Raw genomic sequence first — 9,051 nt, forward strand, 5'->3', positions numbered from 1 at the left:
ATTCAGCTTGTGATCAATGACAATTCCAAGATCCTTCTCACATGTCATATTGCTGAACCAAGTATAACTCTGCATTTGGTTTCTTTTTCCTAAGTGTAGAACTTTGCATTTATCCTTGTTGACTTTCATTCTGTTGTTTTCAGCCCAATGCTCTAGCCCATCAAGGTCCCTTTGAATTTTGTTTCTGCCTTCCACAGTATTAGCTATGCCCCCCAATTTTGTATCATCTGCAAATTTCATAAGCATACTCTGTACCTCCTCATCCAAGTTGTTAATAAACATCTTGAAGAGCACTGGGCCTAGGACCGAGCCCTGTGGTACCCCACTCGTTACTTCCGCCCAGTTTGAGAAGGAACCATTGATAAGCACTCTTTGAGTATGATTCTGGAGCCAACTGTGGATCCACCTGATAGTTATTCCATCTAGCCCACATTTAGCTAGCTTGCTAATCAGAATATCATAGGGCACTTTTTCAAAAGCTTTGCTGAAGTCGAGATATATTATATCCACAGCATTCCCACAGCCTACAAGGGAGGTTACCTGATCAAAACATGAGATAAGATTAGTTTGCAGGATTTCTCCTTCATAAATCCATGTTGGCTCCTAGTAATCACTGCATTGTTTTCAAGGTGCTTACAGATTGACTGCTTTATAATCTGCTCCAGAGTTTTTCCAAGGATTGATGTTAGGCTGACTGGTCTGTAGTTCCCCAGTTCCTCTTTTTTGCCCTTTTTGAAGATAGGGACAATATTAGCTCTCTTCCAGTCATTTGGCACTTCACCGGTCCTCCATGATTTCGCAAAGATAATAGACAGCGGTTCTGAGAGTTCTTCAGCCAGTTTCTTCAATATTCTAGGATGCAGTTTATCGGGCCCTGCCAATTTGAACTCGTTCAAAGTGATTAGGTATTCCTTGACCATTTGTCTATCAGTTTCAAGCTCCAATCCTGCCCCTTCTACTTTATGTTTCCCGGGAGGATCATGGGCCTTTTTTTGGGAGAAGACTGTACAAAAGTAGGAATAGAGCACTTCTGTCTTTTCTTTGTCATCTGTTATCATTTTGCCATCCTCATTGAGTAGCTGTGCCACCATTTCTTTTCTCTGTCTTTTACTATGGACGAACCCGAAGAAAGCTTTTTTTGTTGCTTTTAGCATCTCTCACTAACCTCAGCTCATTCTCAGCTTTAGCCTTCCTGACACCATCCCTGCAATTCCATGATACTTGCCTGTACTCTTCCTTTGTGGCCTGGCCTTCTTTCCACTTCCTGTATGTGTCCTTTTTTGTTTTCAGGTCATCTGTAAGCTTTTTGTGAAGCCACATTGGCTTCTTCTGCTGTTTCCCCCCTTTTTTGTGCAGGGATATATATTTTTAACATATAGCAAGACTTCACCTCCCTTTTTATTCCTTCTGTTCTTTTTGAACAAGTTATATCCTACAATTGCTGTATTCCAGTCTTGGGAGTCATCCCACCAAGTTTCAGTTATACCTATCAAGTCGTAATTACCCTCCTGTATTAAGAGTTCAGGTTTGTCCTGCTTGTTTCTCATGCTCTGTGCATTAGTATACAGACATTGAAGACCATGTGATTTATGGCTTGGCTTCCTTACTACATTTTTCTGAGGACATTGGGCCGTATTAGAGCCGATCTCTCTGTTCCCGTTACTGTGCACAAGCCTTCATCAGTCATTACCACCAAGTTTATGTCTTCCTCCCCCTTAGGATTCAGTTTAAAGCCCTCCTGATGAACTTCTCCATGCTGTGGCCAAACACATTCTTCCCAGTCCTTGTGAGATGCAACCCATCACTTGCCAGCAGTCCATCTTCCAGAAAGCATAGCCCATGGTCCCAGAGTCCAAATCTCTCATGTCGGCACCACCTTCGCAGCCATTCATTCACACAGAGTATTTTTCTTTCCCTTTCTACTCCTCTTCTAAGTACTGGAAGGATGGATGAAAAAGCTATCTGGGCCCCAAAGTCCTTGAGTTTCCTTCCCAGAGCTTCAAAGTCTGATGTGATTTCTTCATAGCTCCGTTTGGTGGTATCATTTGTTCCCACATGGATGAGGAGAAAGGGATACCTGTCGGTGGGCTTGATGAGTCATGGCAACCCTTCCGTCACATCTCTAATCCGTCCTCCTGGTAGACAGCATACCTGGCAAGTCTACAGATCTTCTCGGCATACTTGGGTTTTGATCCCATGCAGTAGGGAGTCTCCCACTACTAGTACTCTTCTCTTCTTGTTGTGGGGTGTAGTTTCATTGCTCCTGCTTGATTGAGCTTAAGCCTCTTACTCGTCATTGCATGGGGTCTCCTGTAATTCTTCCACCACAGGCTGTCTTCCAGTCTTGTCCTTGAGTAGTTGAAAGCAATTCCCTCATTCCACTGGTGAAGGGTGTCTTTTAGCTCTTCTCCTGTCACCCTTTCCCACGGAGTTTCCTTCACTTCGTTGTTCCTCTCCAAAGCAGTCTCCTTTTCTGCTACCGCATGCTGTTGTTCTTTCACCTCCACTTCTCTTTGCTGCTGTTGTTCCAGCATTCTGTCTAAGAATTCTTCATCTTCTCTTATAGTCCTCAGTGTAGCCACCTGCCATTCCAGGCCTCTCACTTTTTCTTCCAACAGTGCCACGAGCTTACATGTGTTGCACATGTACACCATGTTGTTCTCAGGCAAGAAAACAAACATGGCACACACCTTGCAGGTCATAACCACTGGAGCATCCTTCCCATTCATTCTCTCTTCTACCTTTTGTTTCTTTCTAACTACTTGTTTTGGAGTGGCCTGTGCTTTGTCCTGTCCTACTTCAGGGTAATCAGACCTCTCAAGGCAAGGATGGGGAATGTAAGAATAAGATAACAAAAGCAAGGATAGGAACTCCATTTGTAAAGCACTTTTTTTGGTGGGGCAGGAGGAATTCCACCATGAGGCTACTGAGGCTGAAATCCTATACACCAGGTGTGGGAAACCTTTGGCCCTCCAGATATTGCTGAACCACAACTCCCATAATCCCTTGACATTGACCATGCTTGTTGTGGCCGATGGGAGTAGAAGTTCAGAAATGTCTGGAGGAACATCTGCTTTACACACTCTTATGAGAATTAAGTCCAACTGAACTCAGTGGGACTAACTTCTGAGGAGACATGCATATGATTGCATACTTGTGAATTTACTGTTTGAACACTAGAAACATTAGATAATAAGAGTGAGCAACTGCTACTCAGAAGATGAGCACAGCAGGTCATTAGGCCTTCCTGCATGGTATCGAAAGGTCTAAACAAAGAAATCCTTTTTTTGTTTTTTTGGCTCTAGTTTAGCAATAGGCATGTCCATTGCACCTATTGTGACTGAACTGAGGGCTCTACGAAGTAGTGTTTGAGAAACTCTGCTTCTTTTAGAAATGGTTAGTTATGTAATTTTTTGGAAGGTGGTTCAGAGAAGGGATAACATTTGAAAGGAGTGAGGGTAAGTGATACAGTGCAGTGTTAGATATACTGTATCTACTCAGAAACAAGCCCCACTGAGCTCACTGGGACTTACTCCGAGGTTAGTGTGCACAAGGTTGTAGCCTAACTCGTATCTGGAACTATAAGATGTAAACTGGTTCTCCCAGGCCTTATAATAACAATGTAATATTTGTAGTTTTGTTTGTATTTCTGTGATATAATCTTATTGATATAATACACCAGAATAAAATGATTTTACTGTTTTGTGCTGTGCACTTTTTTTGGAGTCATCTGGGTTTATTCTCTCTGTTGGAAACGTTTAGGTTGGAAGTTGTTCTTTTATTACATAGAATTTTATTATTTTCCCTTTGTGTGCTGCCTAGAGAACAATGTTATTTGGCGGCCTTACACAAATACAGTAAATGCATACATAACAAAAAATAATAAATATAGAAACTGTTCCTTCCCGATTGACAGGCTATTGTGTTCCTTGGGTTTTCATGGTAAGAGGTATTCAGAGGTGGTTTCCCATTGCCTTCCTCTGAGTTTGGATGCAGCTTAGTCTAGTGTCTCAGCTTTGACCGTTCTGCCATGGAAGTGGAATGAATAGCAGAGGTAACTGAAGAGAATGTTGGTGGTGAGCTGGGCTGGTTAGGCTAGCAGTAGGCAAACAGAGAAAGTAACACAGAAGAACTGTGTTCTTACTTGAAAGGTTGCCAGCAGATAATCAGAGAAAGAAGCACTTTTACTCAGGGTTAACAACACAAGCTGGAAATGAGTGTTTTTCTAGATTTAAAGGGGAACACTGTGAAGAGGACTGCTTTTTGAACTTGTTCATAAATGACCTGCTGTTAACTTGGTAATAAATAAGTGAGTTTAACTTGTTCATAAATGATATATAGGACGCTGGGCCCAATGTCCTGTAGGACCCTGCAGAGTTGCGCTGCGGAACGGAGAGTATTGAACGAGCTTATGTGTGTGTGTTTGAATCTTTGCTAAAATTCTACCTTCCCTGCAAATTAGTCAGACAGAGACTTTAAGCTTTAAAATAAGAAATAACTACTTTATTCTGGAAGTACATGTTTGATAGGAAAGAGTCCTATATCTAGCTAACTAGCTAAGGTGGAGCAACGAGCACTGCGCCCAGTACTCGCCCTCATGCTGGTGGAGAGAGAGAGACAAAGATGTCTGCTCCCCTCTCGAGAGAAAGAAGACGACGGGGAAGGAGGGAAGGAACTGGGATCAACATCCTTTGCATATCAGTCTAGCAGGAAGGGAGAGAGGACAGGAGATCAAAGGGATAGGATAGCAACCAAGAGGTCTTCTCTCTAGCTACCCTTTTTAACCCCATGCAGCCTCAACCCACAAGTTGGAGTTGAACCTCATACATTCTAACATGATATAGGGTTGTATCCAATGAAGCCATCCCATTAGCACAAGGATGCCTACTTGTGCAATGGGATTTCCTTTCATCTCCCTGCACACCTCCCCAACCTCCCCCTCCCCCCCCCAAACCCTTTGCTCAGGAGGGCAGGGATGTAATCCTTGGAGTCAGCAGGGAGAGTGAGCAGTGAGATGGCCAAGTGAGAATCTTTGGTGAGCAGTGAGATAGTCAAGCTTGCTGATACCAAAGGGTTCCATGTGGTTAAAACAGAAAAAGGATTGCAAGGAACTCCAGCAGTGGGAGAATGGGTGGTAAAATGGCAGTCATAAAAAGATGACATATAAATATTCAGGATACAATTCGCACACTTGTTTTTGAGGGGAGGAGGAAAGGCAGAATCTTTTGTAAAGTGATATTTATTTATTTATTTTTATTTATTATTTGATTTATATCCCGCCCTTCCTCCCAGCAGGAGCCCAGGGTGGCAAACAAAAGCACTAAAAACACGTTAAAACATCATAAAAACAGACCTTAAAATACATTAAAACAAAACAACTTTAAAAACATTTTTTGAAAAGCTTTGAAGATTTTTTTAAAAAAAGATTAAAAATATATTGTTAAAAAAGGTTTAAAAGCATATTGAAAAGCAATTAGAACACAGAAGCAGACACAGAAGCAGAAGCAGACATGTGAAGGCTGGAAGTGTTGGCTTTGTAGCGTGCTAGAGTTCCCGGGCGTTTCCCATACAGAGTCCCGGTCTGTTCCTTTTCCGCCTTACTCCAGCGAGAATCCACAGATACACAGGCGCAGGTTTTTAGGAAGAGCTTTACTTAGTTGCACAACGTTCTTGGTGACATAATGGTACACACATACGCCATACACTTACTTCCTCTCCAACTCCAGCATACCCCCCCCCCCACTACACTGTTTCCTGTTTCCATGCTTTATTGCCCTTGGGCTGATTAGGGCTCATTATGTCCAGCCATGTGGCTGATGCAATGGTTAACCCTTTCATTCCCTGTTCTATTCTTTGGGAAGCAACATAGCCCAACAGGAAGTTGGTCCATACTTTAGGATGCATTTCAAGTTTGGATACCAGCTCGCACATCCCACCCCCTCTTTTCAAGAACGTCAGGAAAGATACAAAATAGATTGCAATATGATGTTTGTGAGGGCTGCCACTCATGGTGCTGGGTTTACTGCTACATAAAGTGCATAAAGGTCCTCAGGATTTAAAACAGGTAAATAAATGTAATCTTCTTTACACTGATAGCTGGCTGTCATAACCCTATCACCACATATGGTGGTGCCATATCTTCTTGCTGTATTTATCTAGATAGGAGGAAGGAACATGCTAAAGCTGATCTGAATACTGCTTTAGCCATACCTCCTTAGGGCTTCCTTAGTCTGGAGGCCTAGTACCTCTGTTTAGAAATTAAACACATTTTATGGCTGGTGGAAAGGGCCAGTATCTCTAATCCCACTCATGTTACAGCACTGGTCTGGCTATAGACATTGATTGCATTTGTTTGCCATACAAAAGTATTGTGTGATAGGGAGCCCTTAGTTGTGGTTTGGGGTGTGAATTTTATTCCCACCAGCAGTGGAAGAGGAGGAGGCTGACAGAAGGAAGTGTCAGAAGGGAAAGAAAATGGATTGGGGGAGGCGAGGAGGAGGAAGAAAAGGAACTGAGAGAAAATGGCATGTGTGTCTTTGGGTAGCCGTTGTGCATCAACCCTCCACCCCCATGAGATCTGAACCACCAAAAAAGAGGACAAAAGAGGACTCCAGCGTGCCTAAGATTCGCATGTAGCACATGTATAGATGCAAAATCAGAAATAATTACTCTAATTTAAATAGAAATACAAAACATCTCACCATAGTGGGGAAGTCAGCAGTTGCTCCTCAGTCTGCTATCCAGGTGCTGCTAACTGTTGATGGGCAACTTCAAGGCCCTGTTCTCCCTTCTTACAGTTTACTTGTAAACCAGACTTGGACTAGACAGCCCTCAAATAGAGGACACCTTCAAACAGAGGACTGTCCTTTGGCAGCCTTTCAAAATAGAGGGCTGTCTTTTGTAAATTAGGACACATGGCCTCCCTAACATGTCCAGGAGTAAAGTGTTACACATAATCTCAGGTAATGGGCATCAGTCACATAATAAATAGGATGACATCACAATGCTTCATAACCGATTGGATTTCACTGTATGATCATGTCACTGAGAGCACCTGAAACCACTTGAGAGAGAGAGAGAGGGAGGGAGGGAGGGAGAGAGAGAGAGAGAGAGAGAGAGGGAGGGAGGCAATGCAAATACAGCGAACATTTTAATTGGTATTGCCAAAAAATCAAAAGAGAAAGCCTCTTTTTGATACTGCTGAAAATATTAGCAAAATATGGTGAGTAGTTTCACCTCAACCCTGTATAGCTATGACACTACTGTTTTATTGCTGTGCTCTGTATATATGGTAATATTCAGTTTAAAGTAGCATGTTTTCAATTGCACAAAGCACTGGAGAAAGGTGTTTGGGGAAAACTTAAAATGGGTTATAGACAAATTCAGACCTGGCTTCTTTTCAAAAGGCTGCTGCTAAGCTAGCCCCCAAACCAGAAGAAGACCAGTTCTGGGCATATGTTACATCGGAATACATTTTAAAGTTTCAAAAGGCCTTCTGTTTTCATGATTAGCAGAAATGTGAGCTCATGAATTTTAGCTGCATCTATGAAATCCATTTCGAAGATAAAGAATGTTCTTGTAGTGGAGACCAGAACTCGGTGGTTGGTGGCACACACAAAGTCCTGGAGCCTGCCTCACCACTGAACAGCTGTAAAGTGGTGGATGATTTGCAGTGGAGAAGCGCTACAGTGAACAGAAGGGGAATGCATAACCCAGGAGTGGGGAACCTGTGGCCCTCCAGATGTTGTTGGACTCCAGCTCCCGTCAGCTTGGGACAACATGGCTTCTAGTAAGGAATGATGGGTGTTGTGGTCTAGCAATACCTAAAGGCCCACAGATTACCCATCTTTGGGTTAACTTTTCTGCCCACTTGCCATTTTCTTCCCACAAACTCCTTCTTTCCTTTGCAATTAGCACATATAGGAAACAAGGATGGGGTGGGGAGAGATTGCAGGGGAAAAGCAAGGGGTGGGGGCAGGGCCGGTGCTATCATTAGGCCAACTAGGCAGCTGCCTAGGGCACAGACCTCAGAGGGGCGCAGTACTGACCTTTGAGGGGCACAGTTTTATACAGATTAGTTTTTTTAACCCTTGGAAAAAATGCAACTAAAATAAATTGAGCAGTTTCAAATTTTGTGCTTTTCATTTTTTCTACAAGACATCTGTTTTTGAAAATTGAAGTTAGCAATTTGGGGGGGGTGCAAGTAGTTAGCCTTGCCTAGGGCGCAAAATAGCCTGGCACCGGCACTGGGTGGGGGGAAGATTAAGTGCCTCTCCCATCCACCACTACTTTGTTGCAGTTCTGCCTCCCTCCCTGGTATAAACTAGGTTCCCCGACTGTCATCAAACATGTAGAACCAAGCCTGTGGTGTATGGAATGGCGATTAAAATGCAAGTTCACACACTTTAAAACTTCTGAAGTTTGAATGCTTTCAGATTTTACTTTTGAAGTTTTGAACTTTGAGGCATACTCCGGCCCATTGTTGATGCAAGCTGGGATTTGAAAGAAATGAACCGATCTTGTGGCTGCTTGGATGTGTGTCCAGATTACCATTCACCGTGTCTCCAAAAATCTTCAGTGATTCCCATTGTGGTGAATGGGAATCAGGAGAAATTCTGCAGCATTCACAAAATTGGCTCACAGGATTTAATTTGCGCTGGGGATCAGTCTTGCTGGCATCTGTTTTTAGAACCGTGGAATAGATTAAGTAGGGATAGAGTAAAACAGCCTTCCCCAACCTTGGGCCATTCAGATGTTTTGGACTGCTTCTCCCATCAGCCCCTGCCAGCATGGCCCAATGGTTATGGATGATGAAGTTGTAGACCAGTGTTTTTTAACTTTGGGTCCCTAGATGTTGTTGGACTACAACTCCCATGATCCCTTGATCAGTACCTAAGCTGCCTGGGGATGATAAGAGTTGTAGTCCAAGATCATCTAGGGACCCAAGGTTCAACAACTGTGTTGTAGACAAGCAACATCTGGAGAGCACCAGTTGGGGAAGGCTGGGTTAAAATATCTCTGAACTGGTACAGAGTGTATTTTCCTTACAGT

At 43.1% G+C, this 9,051-nt stretch overlaps 1 protein-coding gene across 1 annotated transcript in view; it reads right to left on the reverse strand.

Moving 5' to 3' along the window:
- LOC133379368 (LIM homeobox transcription factor 1-alpha-like) overlaps positions 1 to 6,720 on the reverse strand; it is a 132,911-nt gene extending 126,191 nt beyond the window's left edge. Inside the window, exon 1 of the mRNA XM_061614494.1 lies at positions 6,702 to 6,720. The gene's annotated coding sequence lies outside the window, so the exon portion shown is untranslated. The remainder of the gene's footprint in view (positions 1 to 6,701) is intronic.
- Positions 6,721 to 9,051: the final 2,331 nt, after the last annotated feature.

The sequence above is a fragment of the Rhineura floridana genome, chromosome 3 (assembly GCF_030035675.1).
Source record: "Rhineura floridana isolate rRhiFlo1 chromosome 3, rRhiFlo1.hap2, whole genome shotgun sequence".
Lineage (NCBI taxonomy): Eukaryota > Metazoa > Chordata > Lepidosauria > Squamata > Rhineuridae > Rhineura > Rhineura floridana.